At 37.7% G+C, this 22,935-nt stretch overlaps 1 protein-coding gene and 1 long non-coding RNA gene across 12 annotated transcripts in view; one reads left to right on the forward strand and one right to left on the reverse strand.

The window, feature by feature from the left end:
• Positions 1 to 22,935, reverse strand: part of LOC106093003 (fasciclin-3) — a 649,496-nt gene that overhangs the window by 445,545 nt on the left and 181,016 nt on the right. The gene's annotated exons all lie outside the window — the stretch shown is intronic.
• On the forward strand, positions 4,110 to 4,646 carry LOC106094536 (uncharacterized). The gene is made up of 2 exons (XR_001222571.2): positions 4,110 to 4,206; positions 4,392 to 4,646. It is a non-coding gene; the product is annotated as an uncharacterized LOC106094536 (long non-coding RNA).

Consider the following 22,935-nt stretch of genomic DNA (forward strand, 5'->3'; position numbering starts at 1 on the left):
CTGTCCGTCCGTCCGTCCGTCCGTCCGTCTGTCTATCGAAAGCACGCTAACTTCCGAAGGAGTAAAGCTAGCCGCTTGAAATTTTGCACAAATACTTCTTATTAGTGTAGGTCGGTTGGTATTGTAAATGGGCCATATCGGTTCATGTTTTGATATAGCTGCCATATAAACCGATCTTGGCTCTTGACTTCTTGAGCCTGTAGAGTGCGCAATTTTTATCCGATTGGAACGAAATTTTGCATGACGTGTTTTGCTATGACATCCAAAAACTGTGCCAAGTATGGTTCAAATCGGACCATAACCTGATATAGCTGCCATATAAACCGATCTTGGGTCTTGACTTCTTGAGCCTCTAGCGTGCGCAATTCTTATCCGATCAGAATGAAATTTTGCACAACGTGTTTTGTTATGATATCCAACAACTGTGCCAAGTATGGGTCAAATCGGTCCATAACCTGATATAGCTGCCATATAAACCGATCTTGGGTCTTGACTTCTTGAGCCTCTAGAGTGCGCAATTCTTATCCGATTGGAATGAAATTTTGCACCACGTGTTTTCTTACTATATCCAACAACAGTGCCAAGTATGGTTCAAATCGGTCCATAACCTGATATAGCTGCCATATAAACCGATCTTGGGTCTTTATTTCTTGACCCTCTAGAGGGCACAATTCTTATCCGATTTGAATGAATTTTTGCACGAAGTATTTCGTTATGATATCCAACAACTGTGCCAAGTATGGTTCAAATCGATTCATAAACTGATATAGCTGTCATATAAACAGATGTGGGGATTTGATTTCTTGAGCTTCTAGAGGGCGCAATTCCTATTTTATTTTATTTTTACTTTCAACAACTGGGTCAAATAAGGTTCAAATCGGTTCATAACCTGATATAGCTGCCATATAAACCGATCTGGGATCTTGACTTCTTGACCCCTAGAGGTCGCAATTATTATCCGATATGCCTGAAATTTTGTACGATGGATCCTCTCATGACCATCAACAAACGTGTTTATTATGGTCTGAATCGGTCTATAGCCCGATACAGATCCCATATAAATCGTTCTCTCTATTTTACTTCGTGAGCCCCAATGGGCGCAATTCTTAAACGAATTGGCTGAAATTTTACACAGGCCTCCAATAATAATTTAATTGTGGTCCGAACCGGACCATATCTTGATATCGTTTTAATAGCAGAGTAACTCTTTTCTTATATACTTTTTTGCCTAAGAAGAGATGCCGGGAAAAGAACTTGACAAATGCGATCCATGGTGGAGGGTATATAAGATTCGGCCCGGCCGAACTTAGCACGCTTTTACTTGTTTTTGCCTAAGAAGAGATGCCGGGAAAAGAACTCGACACCGAAGGATTGGGTTATATTTATATTGTCATTCCGTTTGCAACACATCGAATTATTCATTTCAGACCCTATAAAGAATATATATTCTTGATCGTCGTAAAAATCTATGACGATCTAGCCATGTCCGTGCATCTATCCGTCAGTCGGTTGAAATCTCGCTACAGTCTTCAAAAATAGAGATATTGAGCTGAAACTTTGCAAAGATTCTTTTTTTGTCAATAGGCAGGCTAAGTTCTTATATATTTATATAGCCCCCATATAGACCGATTCGCAGATTTGAGATCTTAGGCCTATAAAATCCACATTTATTATACGATTTTGCTGAAATTTGGTACAGTGAGTTGTGTTAGGCCACTCGATATCCTTCTTTAATTTGGCCCAGATCAGTCCAGATTTGGATATAGCTGCCAAATAGACCGATCTCTCGATTCAATTTGGCCCAGATCGGTTTAGATTTGGATATAGCTGCCGTATAGACCAATCTCTCGATTTAAAGTCTTGGCCCCATAAAAGGCACATATATAATCCTATTTCGCTGAAATATGACACAGTGACTTATGTTTTTGTTCAGATCGGTCTATATTTGGATATAGCTACCAAAAAGACCAATATTTTGTTCTACAAAATTGAACAATGACTTGAACTTAATGTACTCAATGTCCGTGCCAAATTTGGTCCAAATCGGACCATATTTCGATATAGCTGCTATGGGGGCATAAATAATGAATTTTTCGCCGGATTATGACGAAAAGTGGTTTCAATATATACTCGAGGTGGTGGGTATCCAAAGCTCGGCCCGGCCGAACTTAACGCCTCTTTATAACCTCCACCATAGGTATACTAATTTTGTCATTCCATTTGTAACACCTCGAAATATGCGTCTAAGACCCCATAAAGTGTATATATTCTTGATCGTCATGACATTTAATTCGATCTAGCCCTGCCCGTCCATCCGTCTGTTGAAAGCACACTAACTATCGAAAGACTAAAGCTAGGCCATCCGCTTAGTCCAATTTTGGGATACTCTTTCCAACCTTTCAGCCGGTATCTCACGAATAAATACTTTAATGTTGTCTTCCAATGCGTCAATTTAAGCGAACTTTTCTGTATAGACATGAGCTTTTACATAGCCTCAAAAAAGAAAAAACAAACTAAAGGCATTAAACCACACGCTATAGGCGGCAAATTGACAGGTGCCGCACGTGAAATAAAATGTTCGCCGAACTCGCCTCTCAATAAGTCCATTGTTACGCGTGCTGTGTGACATGTGGCACCGATTTGTTGAAATGAAATGTCATTCAAGTCAAGCTCTTGCCTTTTGGGCCAGGAAAAGTTGGATATCATTTCACGGTAGCGCTCACCATTCACAGTTGCGTTACGATTCGCATCATCTTTGAAGAAGTACTGTCCAATGATGCCACCAACCCATAAACCGCACCACACTGTGATTTTTTTTGGATACATTGGTAGCCCTTGCAATGCTTCTGGCTGATCTTCACTGCTTATTTCACTGCGAATTCTGCTTATTTTGATACCAATTTAGCCATAAATGAGTTTCGTCGCTTAACACAGTTTTATCGCGATGAACTTTCTTAATAAACACGCATTTTGATACTAAAATTCAATAATTTGCCAGCGTTGTTCATTTGTAAGACGATTCTTGATTAAATTTAATGTACACATAAGAATTGAATAGCAATAATCTTTTCAAATTTTCACCTCGTTAACGAGATTTGGTCGTAGTTGGTTCATATTTGGTTACAGCTTCGAAATTTATGTATTTCCCGCAAGCCGTTCGGACTCGGCTACAAACTTTAATCGGACTGTACTCATTCATACGAGAGGAATATTCCCCGTTCCCTAGTGGAATGTTCATGAGTAAATTTATGATATGTAGTTTATCAAAGTAAAATGGAAATTTGTAAAAAAAAAACTATTCCATTTAAGCTCACTCCTAACTGAGAGCTTGTTATCGATAGCATCGAGGTAGACAAATAAAGGGTGATTTTTTTGAGGTTAGGATTTTCATGCATTAGTATTTGACAGATCACGTGGGATTTCAGACATGGTGTCAAAGAGAAAGATGCTCAGTATGCTTTGACATTTCATCATGAATAGAGTTACTAACGAGCAACGCTTGCAAATCATTGAATTTTATTACCAAAATCAGTGTTCGGTTCGAAATGTGTTCATTCACCGTAACGTTGCGTCCAACAGCATCTTTGAAAAAATACAGTCCAATGATTCCACCAGCGTACAAACCACACCAAACAGTGCATTTTTCGGGATGCATGGGCAGTTCTTGAACGGCTTCTGGTTGCTCTTCACTCCAAATGCGGCAATTTTGCTTATTTACGTAGCCACTCAACCAGAAATGAGCCTCATCGCTGAACGGTGAATGAACACATTTCGAACCGAACACTGATTTTGGTAATAAAATTCAATGATTTGCAAGCGTTGCTCGTTAGTAAGTCTATTCATGATGAAATGTCAAAGCATACTGAGCATCTTTCTCTTTGACACCATGTCTGAAATCCCACGTGATCTGTCAAATACTAATGCATGAAAATCCTAACCTCAAAAAAATCACCCTTTACATACAATGTTACGAACTTTGATTGACGGAAACCAAAGAAATTTTTTACCATAAATTCAGCATATTGGCTTATTTTTAAATTGACATTTATTTGTCTATAAAACAGCTCTTCGTGTCATTTACAAAACATGTTGGAAAATTATTATCAAAATTTAAATAAAATGCCCTAAGCATTTTTAATGGAAAAGTTTTGCCAGATATTTATTATTCCATACTCTACCAATAACAATATGAATATACCAATGTGTGTATGTATGTATGTATGCATATATATAAACGTATACATGTACTTTTGCTGTTTTTAAATTATTCCCTCAAAGAAAAACTGGAAAGATGTCTGTTGAAATCTTCTTAAATTGACACTAAACATTATTTTCTATTCTGTTTTTGCTTCTAAAGTATTAAAGGAAAGGAATAAAAGATTTTTTTTCAGAATGGCAGAATATGTAAGGGGCCACGTTCGGACACACATAGATGGAGTTGGTTTATTAGACGGGACCGACGCATGGCGAAAAATCGATTTCCTTTCACTATCACCGATTTCAGAAATTTTAATGGCAGTCAATTCTAAGCATGTTAAATCTTAGGAAGCAAACATTTTTGAGTAGTTCAATGTAATTTGTTCAGATCAGCGTCATGTGGCTTCGAATTACGTAATGCAAATATTTATGGCTGATAACATCTCCCATCAAGTTTCTTCAATTTATTCGATCAACTGCTACAAATGTTTTACAGTTAGTAACTCTTGTCAATGATGGATTTTGGCAAAGGAAACGTACTGATGCTATATATACAGACTTTAGCAAGGCGTTCGATGAAGTCAATCATGGCTTTCTTATCTTTAATCGGGTTTTCTCCTCAAGTTCTTACTTATCTGGACGTGTTCAGAATGTACACTTCGGCGATTCTTTTTCTAAGTCAATTATTGTGAAATATGGTTTCTCACAGAGCAGTCATCTGGGTCCAATTCTTTTTAATTTGTTTATAATTTATTTACCTTCTGTTATTAAAAATTGTCCAATCTTAATGTATGCTGATGACGTCAAAATGTTCCAATCGCTCTGTGTTCCTTCTGAGCAGGATTTGTTACAACTCGATCTTGATATCTTTTGTTTGTGGTGTAATGTAAATTTAATGGAACTTAATATCTCGAAATGTAAATTAATGTCTTTCAATAGAACGCAACAATTGTCAAAAAGTTATCATTTTAACGGTCTCGAAATTGACATAGAAGAAACGTTTCTAGATCTTGGCATCCTCTTAGATCGTAAATTAAATTTTAGAAAACATATTTCTATGATGGTGAATAAATCTTTTAGTTCTCTTGAATGTATGAAAAGATGCAGTAATAAATTTGATAATCCTTCAGTTGCTAAGAACTTACAATATATTTCTCTTGTCCGAAGTACACTTGAATATGGATCCGTTATTTGGGATTTGGCTTACACTATTCACAGAAATAAACTTGAGTCAGTACAGAAAGAAGACCAACGAGAAATTTTCAAATTTTTAATTTTCAATAACATCAAAGCGATTTTGCAACTGATGATCCTTTTCGTCGTATTTGTTTAGATTTTAATAACTATTATCATCTTCTTGATCTTACTGAGGATAAATACTCATTAAAAAGAAAAAAAAATTTTTTGATTAATCTAGAATTAGAATTTTGTGCAAACTACAAACAAACAAAACAAATTTGACACAGTGACTTATATTTGGTTTTTCGACATCCGTGTCGTATGTGGTTCAGATCGGTTTTTTTTAGATATAGCTACTTAATAGACCAATATTTTGTTATGTTTGGTCCAAATCGGTCTATAGCTTGATATATGTAGCTCTCATATAAACCGATCTTTAGAATTTATACCTTGAACCAGTTGAATCCACAGTTGCTATCCGATTTGTTGGAAATTTTACACATAATGTTCTGTTAAGACTTCCAACGATCGCTCCAAATACTATGTAAGCCGGTCTATAATCTGATATAGCTCCAAAATCCGTGCGAAATTTCAGCCGAATCGAAGAAAACTCGTGTTCTAGGGGCGCAAGAAGTCATATCGAAGGACCACTATATATGGGAACTTTGTCAAAATCAAAATCGGCATGACTATTTAGAATGATCAAAAATATTTGTATATACTTTATGGGGTTGCAAATAATTAAAAAAATGTTTGCTCGTATATATTGGGTTGCCCAAAAAGTACTTGCTGATTTTTCATATAGTCGGCGTTGACAAATTTTTTCACAGCTTTTGACTCTGTAATTGCATTCTTTCTTTTGTCAGTTATCAGCTGTTACTTTTAGCTTGCTTTAGAAAAAAAGTGTAAAAAAAGTATATTTGATTAAAGTTCATTCTAATTTTTATTATTTTATTAAAATGCATTTACTTTCTATAAAAAAATCCGCAATTACTTTTTGGGCAACCCAATTGAAATTGTTACCCATTGTACTTTTCTGACTATAAATGCTGCCTTCACCATGATTTAAAACCTGCGAGTAATGTCTCTTTTGTAGAGGACGTCGCATGTAGCTTTTACCATCCTAGTCTAACAATTCATATTTGGATTCATTACACCCAAAATAAGCGGAAATATAATGATATAACTAACTCGTAACTTGTTGTTTCGAAAGTGTATCTAATAACGTGACCACCATTGTATATCCGATGAGGCGGAAGTTCAAAGCTCGGCCTTGTTTGACTTGTTTTATTTGAAGAAATACGCGCAATTAAGGAATTATTTCGATAACGTGACCACCATTGTATATCCGATGAGGCGGAAGTTCAAAGTTCGGCCTTGTTTGACTTGTTTTATTTGAAGAAATACGCGCAATTAAGGAATTATTTCGAGTTTGATTTAATCTAATAACAATCTTAGAACATATGGCGTAAATAGTATCGCCACAAAACAAATACTCACAATGAAGGGGACGCAATGTAAAGGGTGATTTTTATCTATTATCTTTTTGGCAACACTGGTTTAAACAGCTCACACACGTTTCTTCAGTTTGGTCTATAATTTAAACATGAATCGTCATACAAACGAACAACGCTTGCAAATTATTGAATTTTATTATCAAAATGCGTGCTCTTTTAAGAAAGTTCTTCGCGCGCTTCTTCCATTTTACGACGAAGCTCATTCTTGGCTCAATGGGAACGTAAATAAACAGAATTGTCGATTTTGCAATGAAGAGCTACCAATGCATTCAGAAAAAGTCACAGTTTGGTGCTGTTAATGGGCTGGTTGCATCATTGGACCGTACTTCTTCAAAGATGATGCGATTCGTATCATATATAGCGTGATATAATATCCAACTTTTTTTTTTGCCTAAAATGCGAGAGCTTGACTTGCATGACATGTGTTGAAACAACAAGGCGGAGCCACATGCCACACAGCACGCGTAACAATGGAATTATTGAAAGACGAGTTCGGTTCATTCACGTTTGGGACCGGTCAATTGGCCGCCTATATCATGCGATTTAACGCCTTTAGACTGTTTTTTGTGAGGCTATGGGAAAGCTCATGTATAACTTGACGCATTGGAAGACTACATTGAAGCGTGATACCGGCCGAAATGTTGGAGAGAGTATGCCAAAATTGGACTAAGCGGATGGACCATTTGAGACGCAGTCACGGTCAATATTTGCATGAAATAATCTTCAAACATTAAATTATATGGACCTCATTAAAAAGAAAAAAAAATTTTTTGATTAATCTAGAATTAGAATTTTGTGCAAACTACAAACAAACAAAACAAATTTGACACAGTGACTTATATTTGGTTTTTCGACATCCGTGTCGTATATGGTTCAGATCGGTTTTTTTTAGATATAGCTACTTAATAGACCAATATTTTGTTATGTTTGGTCCAAATCGGTCTATAGCTTGATATATGTAGCTCTCATATAAACCGATCTTTAGAATTTATACCTTGAACCAGTTGAATCCACAGTTGCTATCCGATTTGTTGGAAATTTTACACATAATGTTCTGTTAAGACTTCCAACGATCGCTCCAAATACTATGTAAGCCGGTCTATAATCTGATATAGCTCCAAAATCCGTGCGAAATTTCAGCCGAATCGAAGAAAACTCGTGTTCTAGGGGCGCAAGAAGTCATATCGAAGGACCACTATATATGGGAACTTTGTCAAAATCAAAATCGGCATGACTATTTAGAATGATCAAAAATATTTGTATATACTTTATGGGGTTGCAAATAATTAAAAAAATGTTTGCTCGTATATATTGGGTTGCCCAAAAAGTACTTGCTGATTTTTCATATAGTCGGCGTTGACAAATTTTTTCACAGCTTTTGACTCTGTAATTGCATTCTTTCTTTTGTCAGTTATCAGCTGTTACTTTTAGCTTGCTTTAGAAAAAAAGTGTAAAAAAAGTATATTTGATTAAAGTTCATTCTAATTTTTATTATTTTATTAAAATGCATTTACTTTCTATAAAAAAATCCGCAATTACTTTTTGGGCAACCCAATTGAAATTGTTACCCATTGTACTTTTCTGACTATAAATGCTGCCTTCACCATGATTTAAAACCTGCGAGTAATGTCTCTTTTGTAGAGGACGTCGCATGTAGCTTTTACCATCCTAGTCTAACAATTCATATTTGGATTCATTACACCCAAAATAAGCGGAAATATAATGATATAACTAACTCGTAACTTGTTGTTTCGAAAGTGTATCTAATAACGTGACCACCATTGTATATCCGATGAGGCGGAAGTTCAAAGCTCGGCCTTGTTTGACTTGTTTTATTTGAAGAAATACGCGCAATTAAGGAATTATTTCGATAACGTGACCACCATTGTATATCCGATGAGGCGGAAGTTCAAAGTTCGGCCTTGTTTGACTTGTTTTATTTGAAGAAATACGCGCAATTAAGGAATTATTTCGAGTTTGATTTAATCTAATAACAATCTTAGAACATATGGCGTAAATAGTATCGCCACAAAACAAATACTCACAATGAAGGGGACGCAATGTAAAGGGTGATTTTTATCTATTATCTTTTTGGCAACACTGGTTTAAACAGCTCACACACGTTTCTTCAGTTTGGTCTATAATTTAAACATGAATCGTCATACAAACGAACAACGCTTGCAAATTATTGAATTTTATTATCAAAATGCGTGCTCTTTTAAGAAAGTTCTTCGCGCGCTTCTTCCATTTTACGACGAAGCTCATTCTTGGCTCAATGGGAACGTAAATAAACAGAATTGTCGATTTTGCAATGAAGAGCTACCAATGCATTCAGAAAAAGTCACAGTTTGGTGCGGTTAATGGGCTGGTTGCATCATTGGACCGTACTTCTTCAAAGATGATGCGATTCGTATCATATATAGCGTGATATAATATCCAACTTTTTTTTTTGCCTAAAATGCGAGAGCTTGACTTGCATGACATGTGTTGAAACAACAAGGCGGAGCCACATGCCACACAGCACGCGTAACAATGGAATTATTGAAAGACGAGTTCGGTTCATTCACGTTTGGGACCGGTCAATTGGCCGCCTATATCATGCGATTTAACGCCTTTAGACTGTTTTTTGTGAGGCTATGGGAAAGCTCATGTATAACTTGACGCATTGGAAGACTACATTGAAGCGTGATACCGGCCGAAATGTTGGAGAGAGTATGCCAAAATTGGACTAAGCGGATGGACCATTTGAGACGCAGTCACGGTCAATATTTGCATGAAATAATCTTCAAACATTAAATTATATGGACCGTACTATTTAAATAAAGATTTCATGCATTTTTCTGAATTTTATGTGTTTTTTTTTTTTAATCTCAAATCTTAAATCACCCTATATAAACCATTCTCTAAAACCATTCTAATTGAGATATGTTCAGAAAGTTATAAGCTTATCGAATGCAGTAATAGTGAATTTCGATCTCACCTAATGTGTCTATATGCACATGTTTGTATTAAAGACCGACAGCACAATCACACATTCGTATTTCCATAGAAAACTTTTTAAATATTTGTAAAAAGGAGAAGAAAAATGTTGCGGAAAAACTTTTTCGGTCTCAAAATATTCTTTGTGTTTGTGCAAGTGGTGTGGTGATAATGTGTGTGTGTGTGTGAAGGGGAAAGCGTATAGTTGGGTAGTTTGTGAATCAAAACTGAGTTTCGCCGTTCATTTGGTTTGGGCGTTTGCCTCGATGCGAATCACCACGTCTCGTTCTGGTTACATTTGGTCTGGTTGACATTTTTGTAGCAAACATATTTCGGAGTCAACAAAGCGTATTAATATATTGTAATCTATTTCAATTATTATAAAATAGCTTTAAAGTTGTCATCGTGTACTACCCTACCCTATTCTGGCCTGCTTCGCTTCAGTACATTCCTGCCCGTTCCTTTGGCTCAGACATTGGAGTATTTGAAAAGTTTTCTTTAAAGTTTCCACTTGGACAGAGGATGAACTTTTGTGTGTATGTGTGAATTGATAGAAATATATTGCTGTTTCCTTTGATCTTTTGTTTGTGCTATATGAGCGTGGAAAATCGCACAATAGCTATACTCGCATACAAGCACACGCATATCCAAGTATTTGTACATTTGAATAAATGCCCCAACACATTCCAGGGAAATTGGCTAATTGAATATTATGCGAAACAAAACTAGAAAGAAAGTTATATTCACAGAGGACCACCAGCACATCGCACACCGTCCAACAAGATACATACTACCTATTGGGACAAAATATTCAAATGTATATTTTCTCCCTATTTCCACTTATTTATAGAGTTCACGAAAATAATAATAAAATTGGAATCTAAACAAGAAGGAGGAGGGAACACAATAAACAAAGTCAGCTCGTAAAACAGACGTAATTATGCACCCAAGCTCTAGGACAAGAGGTAATATTAGATTTTTAACAACAAAAATGGCACGACACGCTTTTTAACTCGTACTGCAAGTGTAGGAAGCAGAGGAGAATCGTTATTTAATGAATTTTTTTAATTTCAGAATAATTTTGGTTGAACTGTATTTTACCTATCCGGCCGACACGGGATAACTTTTAGCACCACGCAGTCTGGAACTTGTGAAGTGTCCATCCACGGGAAGCTTAGCTGAAAGCTACCGGGCACGTCTACAGATTGCGGATAATGGAAAGCTTCGTTTTTATGCGAAGTAGCTGTAAATGCGACAGCGTTCAGTCAGCGATTTTCGAGAAGAGGGTCTCAGTGAGGGGTCAGGTGGCACTGGCTCCTAATTAAATACTGAATGATAATGATACTCCAGATGATAAGGCGAGTGAGTCACAAAACCAATGGCCAACATCAGCGTCTGTTCCCAGGTTAGGAGTGGCTGGAGGAGAGCGCCGGATCTTGGAGCAAGCGGCTCGCGACATCGAGGAATACATGTGCGATCCCATAAAGCCCATGAGGTTGAGGCGCTGGGCCAGTAGCTCGCTCCCGGAAAACTATAAGAATCACTCTGAATAACAAAAGAATACTAATAAAATCGGTCCCCCCATAATGTTGAGGAACCAACCAAATTAAAAATTACCATGATTTGCGGATCTGCACCTGAAATGTCCGCTCTGCCTATGGAGAAGGTGCAGCATACGCGCTGGCGGATGTTCTGCAGAAGTACAAGGCAGATATAACCGCCTTACAGGAAGTGCGATGGACCGGGAATGACGTCATAACAACACCAAACAGTGACGAACTATACATATACATATAGTACATATAGTTGTCATTACACGAGGATGAATTTGGCTGTGATTTAATTGTAAGTCGGAGACTGAAACACCTTGTCTTAAGTTTTACTCCAGCTGATGAGAGGATAGCCAAAATCCGCATAAAAGCCAAATTCATCAACATCAGCCTTATTTGTGCCCATGCCCTGACGGAAGACAAAGACGAGCAGACCAAGGTTATTTTCTATGAGCGCCTAGAAAGAGAAATGCGGCAAAAATTCTGCACGTCTATCCCTTCTAGGTCAGAAGGGTGAATGAAAACTGCGGAGAATATAGACATAGTGGTTAAGCGGATCACGAAGGCCCTGAATGACACGCTTGTGTCAGCATGTCCTAGTACCAAGCCGAGAGAAATTGTGTCTGAGCCGAAGTCTTTTGGGCTTTAAGAAGTTTCGCCTCCTTTAAGTCGCCAGGCCCTGATGATGTATCACCGGTTGAATTGTAAGCTGTGTCTGTGTCTTTGCTTGCATCAGAATGTCATATATACATGTGGAATGGAAGGACACGAAGGTCTTTCTCATTTCTACCACACGAAAGCGGAAGATTTTCGTCCTATTAGTCTGTCATCCTTTATGCTGAAGACTCTTGAGAGGTTGATAGAAACATATCTTAGGGCAAAGATTCCTGGAGATCGCCTGTCGCGGCAAAAACGTACATATAGTAAAGGCAAATCCACTGAAACATCACTCTATGACCTAGTCGACTATATATAGGGTTCTCTCCCAGCCAAGGAAAAACAATGGAAGCATTTCTTGATGTAGAAGGGGCTTTCAATAATGTAAAACCAACGTCAAGTAGTATTCCTCTTAATGTGTGTAGCACTTTAAGAGATATACTTCAGAAAGCTCTACGTGCAATAGCAAAGTGGGCTCCCGAAAGTGGTCTAGGTATAATCCGTGCAAGACAGAATCAGTTCTTTTCAGCAGGAGATACAAATTGCCTATAGTGGATCCTGTCTTCTTGGGAGGAGAGAATGTTCCATTAAGAGAAAGAGCAAAATACCTGGGTGGTTTGATGGACAGGAAATTGAACTTCAAATCCAACATTTTAGAAAGGACAAGAAGGCAACTCTTGCCCTATACACCTGGCAAAAGTTGGTGATTTAGACCATGTGTCATGCATTGGGTATATATTACAGTTGTCAGACTTATAATGCTATATGGTGTTGTGGTCTGGTGGACGGAGCTTCAAAAGTCCACCTACTGATCAATACTTAACCGGGTCCAAAGATGACTTGTTTGTGCATCACAGCCGCACTAAGGACGACACCATCTGATGCACTGAATTTAATGCTACATCTAATGCCTTTGGACATTGTGGCTAGACACATTGCAGCGACCACTGCCGTGAGGATAAGGGAGCTTTCTCAATGTTCATGTGGCGGCTAAGTACACTGTGTTATACTTGATACAATAATCGATGTTCCAGGCAGTGTGGATTACTCCCTACTTGAGCCGATTTTTGATAAAAAGTTCTGTACCACTATTCCTGATAGAACCGACTGGAACTCAGATATCCCTGGTAACAGAAGTTACATAGACTTCTATACGGATGGTTCTAAACTAAACGACCAGGTGGGCTTTGGGGTGTACTCTTAAGATCTAGAACTGGTCATATCAAAAAGACTACCCGACCACTGCAGTGTGTATCAAGCGGAGATCCTTGTAATTAAGAAAGTGGTGGAATGGCTAAGATATAATATCATTACGACGATTGGTATAAATATCTTCTCAGACAGCCAGGCAGCCATAAAATCTCTGGAGAATTTCTGAACACAAAACCACCCTCGCAGATCTCTCAACGAGATGGCTGAACAGTTCAAAATTCACCTGTTCTCGGTGCCGGGCCACTGAGATATCCCAGGAAAATGAAAGGCGGGCGAGCTTGCTAGACTTGGAACTTCCCTTTACATTTCAGGCATACTGGAATCTGCGGGTATACCTCTAGCGACTTGTAAGCTAAGTTTTCAGGACCAGACCCGAAGGACAACGAATGATAGATGATCACAAAGAGGGGGCTGTGAGCATTCCAAAACTATGTGGCCTAATCTAGACTAGAACAGATGTCTCAGTCATTATGTCCATCATGAGAGGTCACTGTCTAATCGGAAAACATGCTGACAGACGGAAGATTACCAGCAACGACTTTTGCAGAAGATCGAAGAAGAGAGATTATATAACACCTTCTGAGTGTGTGTCTCGCACTAGCAGTCAGAAGGAGTTCCATTTTAGGTTCTCATTTCTTTGACAAACTGTCTGATTTAGCGGAAGTGAACATTCGCTTTTTAAAACGATGTGGATAGTTCAATGCTAGGAACTAGAAGGCATCTTTCTTCTTCTGTTCCTGTGGTACCACAATGGACGAAAACGTCTAAATGCGTCTGATGGCAGACTGCACTTAAACCTAACCTAACCTAGAGAGAGAATACGATCACTGCCCCGGCCATAATATTTAAATCGTTCTGGGAGATAAAAATGCAAAGATAGGAAAGGAAAATATTTTTGGTCCAACAGTCGCAAAGTTAGGTAATGGATTGAGGCTGATAGACTTCGCCGCGGCGATAAACGTTGTAGTTAGCTGCACCAGATTTCAACATAAATATTCACAAAGCCACATGGCTGTCATCCGATCAAAACACGAGGAACCAAATTGATCACGTTGTGATATATGGAAGGCATTCATGCAGCGTGTTAGATGAAAGATGGATCCGTGGAAGCAATATAGATTCGGATCATTTCCTAGTTGCAACAAAGGTTCGCACCCGTTTGAGCATGGAGCATGAGAATAGTTGAAAATGGATCTGGCAGTAAATGGAAATAAGACAGAAAGGATGGTATAAAATGTATAACCGATCAGATAAAGAAAAGTTAGGAACAACAACTTTGAGATAGTCAGCAACTTTATTTACGTCGGCACCGCCGTAGTCGAAACCAATGACACCAGTTTTAAGATAAAGCGAAGAATAATACTGGCAAACAAGGTGCTACTTTGGATTGACTAAGAAGTTTAGAAACAAGGCCACGTCTCGACAGACGAAGATTATACTATACAAGACACTGATACTACCCCGTTTTGTTATACGGTTCTGAGGCATAAGTACTTGTGAATGTAGACGAGGTAGTGCTTGGAGTGTTTGGGAGAAAGATTCTTCGTAAAATATATGGACCAGTTTGTGTTAATGGAGAATATAGGCGTTGTATGAAAAAGCTCATTTTTGGCAGTGGGTGTGTAAATAAGCAGAATGGTCGATTTTGGAGTGAAGATCAGCAAGAAGCATTGCAAGAGCTACCAATGCATTCAGAACAAGTCACAGTTTGGTGCCGCTTATGGGCTGATGGGATCATTGGACCGTTCTTCTTCAAAGATAATGCAAAGAGCATGACTTGCATGACATGTGGTTCCAACAAAGCGGTACCATATGCCACACAGCACATGTAACATATGTGGTGGGTATCCATAGTTCGGCCCAATCGAACTTAATGCCTTTTTACTTGTTATGTCTCTTTAAAGATTCGTATCTAATTTTTATACCCTCCAACATATTCTTGATCGTCGTGACATTTTATGTCGATCTAACCATGTCCGTCCGTTTGTTTGTCAAAAGCGCGCTAACTTTCGAAGGAGTTAAGCTAGTTGCTTGCAATTTTGCACAAATACTTGTTATTAGCCCGACCTACGGGTGGGATTGTAAATGGGCCAAATCGGTCCATATTTTGATATAGCTGCCTTATAAATCGATCTTGGGTCTTGACTTCTTGAGCCTCTATAGGGCGCAATTCTTATCCGATTCGAATGAAATTTAGCATGACGTGTTTTGTTTTGATATCCAACAACTGTGCCAAGTATGGTTTAAATCGGACAATAACCTGATATAGCTGCCATATAAACCGATCTTGGGTCTTGACTTCTTGAGCCTGTAGAGGGCGCTATTCTCGTCCTATTTGACCGATTTGAAATTATGCACGTAGTGTTTTGGTACCACTTCCAACAACTGCGCTAAGTATTGTTCAAATCGGTATATGTTTTGATATAGCTGCCATATAAGCCGATCTTGGCTGCCATATAAGTCGATCTTGGCCGAGCAATTCTCGTCCGATTTGACCAAAATTTTGCATGAGGAGTTTTGTTATGACTTCCAATAACTGTGCTAAGTACGGCGCAATTCGGTATATAACCTGATATAGCTGCTATATAAACCGATCTAAGTTCTTGACTTCTTGAGCCTCTAGAGGGCGCAATTCTCATCCGATTTGGAAAAAATTTTGTACAACGGCTTCTCTCATGACCTTCAACATACGTGTCTAATATGGTCCAAATCGATCAATAGCTTGATACAGCTCCCATATAAAGCGATCTCCCGATTATGCTTTCTGAGCCCCAACAAGGCTCAATTCTTATTCAGTATTCTTTATTTGCCTAAAAAGAGATACCGCACATAGAACTCGACAAATGCGATCCATGGTGGAGTGTATATATGAGGTTCAGCCCGGCTGGCCGAACTTAGCACGCTCTTGTTTCCTCTTAACTGCTTTAGTAGATCTATTAATTGATCTCATAATTTGTTCTGATAGAGAAGTTTTAATATAGCTGTACTAAATGTCTGCGATACAAATTCTCTGTGATTGACTGATCTGTTGTCAGTAGATCGTAATACAAAACACCCTTCTGATCTCACCAAATAGGAGGGCATTACCTTGGCAACAATGATATTCGGATTGACCCGTGACAGTACGATGCAAAAATTCCTCCTTTTGTAGCATTTCAGTACCACTTCCGACACTCGAAATCGACTTTCAACGACTTTTAGCTTTAATTCATATGGCACCGAAATTCCTTGCATTTAATACGAATAAGTCAAACTTTGGGAAATATTGTAAATGACTAAGCAGCTGCATGTTAAATGAAGAGGAAATTATTTTAAACTTAAAACGGACCTTTTGCATTCTAAAGTTTATTTTCGCTATAAATATTTAAGTAAAGGAATTTGAAGCTGACATCACTACTTCCATGTCAGTGAAATTTGGCTCTCATAAAAATGAAGATGCAACACATATATTGCATAATTCATATTTTACACTAAACGTTCAAATGTGCCATCATTAAACATTCATATATTGTTAAGATATATTCAAATATTTACGCTCTTGGATGCTAATAGGCACCAACAAGCACATATTCTGGTATGAGTGTATTTCACATCACATAATGTTTATTCATGCATATGTATTTATATATATGTAGAAAAACAATATAAAATCATAAAATAGCGGATTTTCTCACAGCGTTACTGGATGATTTCTGAAGCTTTGACTTTTTGCCATTTTCGCCACATTATGCATTGGAAAATCGTCAAGCCATAGCAAGCAAACGTCTTTCGACGATAAATTTCAAAGATTTAAGAATGAAGGGGGCCGGACGGCCTGAATGTCAATGGAAGAAAAGCAGTTTTATGCCTTTTTGATGCGAAATAAGTTTTACAAACGACAACGAAGTTTTGGGTGATACATATTTAGTTCAATTTAAAACCTAAATAATGTACATAAAATTGGATGTATGTACAAATCTTAAGCTTACCGATAGCAAGTTGTTCAGTGATTTAAATTGAATAATTTACACTTTCATCAACTCTTAAATATTTTTTGTTTCCATGCTATTTACAATCTTTTTCAACGGTTGCTATTGAATTGGTTTATAGTCACTACGTAGTTCTGCAAGTTCGAGTTCTGTCGATGTCTTTGCGCGTTATCTCTTTTTAGACAAACAAAGAATGATGGATAAGAATTGTTATGCTATTGGAGCTATATCAAGTTATAGTCCGATTCGGATCAAAAATGAAGTAAATTTTGAAGACCATCGAATAGACATACGAATTGCGCCAGTCTGCTGATATTAAATTAAAACTTTTAGATAAATCAATGGAAAATGTTTGAACTTCTAAACAAAAGTAATTTTAGGCGTCACTTTTTTGTTCACAAGTATAAATCTAATAGCAGTAGTTATTTTTCCACTGTTATCTAAATCCGAACAAAAATGTGATAATCATAAAAAATTGGAACAAATTGTAAAATTAAGAGTTAAGATGATATAACAAATTTTGATATGTTTTAAGCTTTTTTAACTTTTTACCATTTGAAAACAACCGAAAGTACTGCTGTCCTATTTCCACCAGACTTTTTGTTGTTACAAATTTCTCTGAGTAAACTATGTACTCAGGATTGTCTATATGTGATCGATAATTAGTATTTCACATTTTCAAAACCGAGTTTTATAATTGACAACGAAAGAAATACGGCACATTAAAACGTTCTAGATTTTTACGAAGATTTAGAATATATTTAGGTTAGAATATATTTGCGCTGTGGTTATCTCCTTGCTTATGCTGGCTATATTTGTGAGGTATCCTGCCATATTAAAACTTGTCTACCAAGTAACATCGCTATGCGGCATGCCGTTCGGACTGACACAAAAATGATGGCCAACTCGGACGGCACTCATTGATATGATAGGAGAATCCGTTGGTCCTTAATTGAATGTTCATGTGAAATTTGGTAGTAGTAGGGGGGACAACACAATCAATTCACCTTCTATTCTAGTGGCCTTCTGTATTGAGTTCCAACTTCATATGGATATATGTATATTTATTCTGTAAACATAACATTTTCATTATGGTAATGTACACGAACGAAGATTGTGTGCAAATCATAGATATTTACTACCGAAATTCGGATTTGGTGACCGATCTTGAGTGACAAAGCTCATTTTTGGCCTATGTTAGATTGAAAAGAGGGTGTGGCCCCATGCCACTATGGACATACACCTAAGATAGTAATCGGCTAGTTGTGAACTCTCAATACAAAAAGTTTTAAGACAAATTTTTTAATGTTAACTTTTTATTATATGTAAAGGGTGATTTTTTTGAGGTTAGGATTTTCATGCATTAGTATTTGACAGATCACGTGGGATTTCAGACATGGTGTCAAAGAGAAAGATGCTCAGTATGCTTTGACATTTCATCATGAATAGACTTACTAACGAGCAACGCTTGCAAATCATTGAATTTTATTACCAAAATCAGTGTTCGGTTCGAAATGTGTTCAAATTTTGACAAATTTTGTTCAGCGATGAGGCTCATTTCTGGTTGAATGGCTACGTAAATAAGCAAAATTGCCGCATTTGGAGTGAAGAGCAACCAGAATCCGTTCAAGAACTACCCATGCATCCCGAAAAATGCACTGTTTGGTGTGGTTTGTACGCTGGTGGAATCATTGGACCGTATTTTTTCAAAGATGCTGTTGGACGCAACGTTACGGTGAATGAACACATTTCGAACCGAACACTGATTTTGGTAATAAAATTCAATGATTTGCAAGCGTTGCTCGTTAGTAAGTCTATTCATGATGAAATGTCAAAGCATACTGAGCATCTTTCTCTTTGACACCATGTCTGAAATCCCACGTGATCTGTCAAATACTAATGCATGAAAATCCTAACCTCAAAAAAATCACCCTTTACTATAAATTATTATTGGTAATACTAGTGAGATTAACTGTTTTTGAGTAGTATTTAATTCCTGATTTATTTTAAAGAACATTTTTATGAAAAAAACTGCTTGGTGTGGTTTGCATGCCGGCGGCGTCAACCGAAACATTACCGTGAATGTATAACGCTATAGCACAAAACTCACTGATTGTTTTCGGTCCGAATTGGAAGAAGTGGACCTGGACGACATGTGGCTTCAACATGATGGTGCCGCATGCCATAGATCAAACGCTACACTCGATTTATTTAAGAGTAATGGTGGTTGTCCAAAAGAGAGTAGCTTTGTTTTCGACATGTAGCACTGAAATTGAAATTTTGTGTTCTCTTGGCCAAAAAAATGTGACCCCACCACCGGGTGTAGTGTTCGTTCGTAATGGTGTTGCCTTCCGAGACTGCCAAAGTGATGCATATCTTACATCGTACCAAGTCTACGGTGGAGTGTGCAACCCTTTAGAACAGCTGCTATCATTTTGTAGGCACCTAAACCTAAATAGCGGCGAACATTGAATATCTACAGATCATAAATACCCGGGTTCTAAATTTTTCTCAATTTGCAGATATCTCCTTTTAAAGGCTCATTACACAATTTCGGGATACCGGTCTATATGGCAGCTATATCCGCCCTGTTAAATCTTCTTTAGTAAGTGGTGTCACTAAGCGGCACACCGTTCGGACTCGGCATAAAAAAGGAGGCCCTTATCATTGCGCTTAAACTTTAATCGGCCTGCACTCATTGATATGAGAGAATTATCCCCTGTTCCTTAATGGAAATTAGTAGTATTTAGTATTTGCAAAATTATAAATACCCAAAAAAGGTAGAAACCCATCTCTATGAATATCATGTATGCTAGTGAGCGCTTAAATTTAGATCAACCTCTGACTTAAAACAGCTGATTGCCGTTATTAAAACAAATTTTGTTTGAATGTTTGAAAATGTTTATTTTGTCTGCGCCCACTGCTTTTTTATATGTAAAACAAGTAAGAGCGTGCTAAGTTCGGCCGGGCCGAATCTTACATACCCTCCACCATGGATCGCATTTGTCGACTTCTTGCGCAGTATCTCTTCTTAGAGAAAGAATAATGGATAAGAACTGTTATGCTATTGGAGCTATATCAAGTTATAGTTCGATTCGCACCATAAATGAATTGAATGCTGAACATTGTGGAAGTCATTGTGTAATATTTCAGTCTATTCGGATCATAATTGCGCCTTGTAGGGGCGCAAGAAGTTAAAATCGGGAGATCGGTTTATATGGGAGCTGTATCAAGCTAAAGATCGATTCAGACCATATTGAACACGTATGTTGAAGGTCATGGGAGAAGCCGTGGTACAAAATGTCTGCCATATCGAATGAGAATTACGCCCTCAAGAGGCTCAAGAAATCAAGATGCATGATCGGTTTCTATGGCAGCTATATCATGTAATGTACCAATTTGCGCCATACTTAGTAGAGTTGTTGGAAGTCATAACAAAACATCTGATGCAAAATTTCAGTTTAATCGGGTAAGAATTGCGCGCTATAGAGGCTGAAGGAGTTAAGATCTCGGTCCGGTTTATATGACAGCTATATCATGTTATGAACGGATTTGAACCATACTAAGCACAATTGTTGGAAGTGATATCAAAACAACACATGCAAAATTACAGCCAAATCGGATAAGAATTGCGTCTCAAAGAGCTCGAGAAATCAAAACCCAAGATCGATTTATATGGCAGCTTTATGAGGATTTAAACCATGCTAAGCACAGTTGTTACAGGCAATACCGAAACAACACGTGCAAAATTTCAGTCAAATCGGACGTGAATTGCGCCCTCTAGAGGCGCAATGAGATATCAAAACACTGACCGATTTGGCCCATTTACGACCGAACAACACTAATAAAAATTATGTGTGCAAATTTTTAAGCGCCTAGCTTTTTTCGCGCTTTCGACAGACAGACAGACGAACGGACAGGCAGACAGACGGACGAAAGTTTAAAGGTAAAAAAATAGAATTGAATAATATTATATTACAGAACTGCCAAATAAACCCTGTTTAAAGCTGCATTAAGTTTTGTGAATAAAGTTTTAATTTGTATACCCTCCACCATAGGATGGGGATATACTAATTTCGTAATTCTGTTCGTAACACCTCGAAATATGCTTCTCTGACCCCATTAAGTATATATTCTTGATCGTTATGTCATTTTAAGTCGATCGAGCCATGTCCGTCCGTCTGTCTGTCGAAAGCATGCTAACTTTAAAAGGAGTAAAACTATATGTTATATTAGTGTAGCTGGGATTGTAAATGGGCCAAATCGGTCCATGTTTTGCAATTTGGACCGTGCTTCGTAGTTAGCTGTTTACGAAGGCATTTGTGGTTCAATTTTCATTTTTACGCATGATTTAGATTTGTGACAAAATTTACAACGACTTTGCTGCAAAAGTATCCACATCTGATATTTTAGTTAAAAGTTATATGGTTTGTAAGTCAAAAATGTGACAAAAAGTGTATTTTCTGCACTTTTTGGTAAAAAAAAATGTTCACTGATTTGTCTTTATTAAAAAAACATTCCTTAATACCTTACTTTTTCCTTTTTTATACCCTCCACCATAGGATGGGGGGTATACTAATTTCGTCATTCTGATTGTAACTACTCGAAATATTCGTCTGAGACCCCATAAAGTATATATATTCTTGATCGTCGTGAAATTTTATGTCGATCTAGCCATATCCGTCCATCTGTCCGTCCGTCTGTCTGTCGAAAGCACGCTAACTCCCGAAGGAGTAAAGCTAGCCGCTTGAAATTTTGCACAAATACTTCTTATTAGCGTAGGTCGGTTGGTATTGTAAATGGGTAATATCGGTCCATGTTTTGATATAGCTGCCATATAAACCGATCTTGGGTCTTGACTTCTTGAGCCTCTAGAGTGCGCAATTCTTATCCGATTGGGATGAAACTTTGCACGACGTATTTGGTTATGATATCCAACAACTGTGCCAAGCATGGTTCAAATCGGTTCATAACCTGATATAGTTGCCATATAAACCGATCTTGGCTCTTGACTTCTTGAGCCTCTAGAGGGCGCAATTCTTCTCCAATTTGAATGAATTTTGGCACGTAGTATTTTGTTATGATATCCAACAACTGTGCCAAGTATGGCTCAAATCGGTTCATAACCTGATATAGCTGGGGACTTGACTTCTTGAGCTTCTAGAGGGCGCAATTATTATCCGATTTGGCTGAAATTTTGCAAGACGTTTTGTATTGTTAGTTTCAACAACTATGTCAAATAAGGTACAAGTCGGTTCATAACCTGATATAGCTGTCATATAAATCGATCTGGGACCTTGACTTCTTGAGCCTCTAGAGGTCGCAATTATTATCCGATTTGCCTGAAATTTTGTACGACGGACTCTCTCATGACCATTAACATACGTTTTTATTATGGTCTGAATCGGTCTATAGCCCGATACAGTTTCCATATAAATCAATCTCTCTATATTACTTCTTGAGGCCACAAAGGGCGCAATTCTTATTCGAATTGGCTGACATTTTACACAGGTCTCCAACCTATAAATTTAATTGTGGTCCAAACCGGACCATATCTTGATATCGCTATAATAGCAGAGCAAATCTTTTCTTATATCATTTTTTTGCCTAAAAAGAGATGCCGGGAAAAGAACTCGACAAATGCGATCCATGGTGGAGGGTATATAAAATTCGGCC

Source organism: Stomoxys calcitrans, chromosome 2 (genome assembly GCF_963082655.1).
Source record: "Stomoxys calcitrans chromosome 2, idStoCalc2.1, whole genome shotgun sequence".
Lineage (NCBI taxonomy): Eukaryota > Metazoa > Arthropoda > Insecta > Diptera > Muscidae > Stomoxys > Stomoxys calcitrans.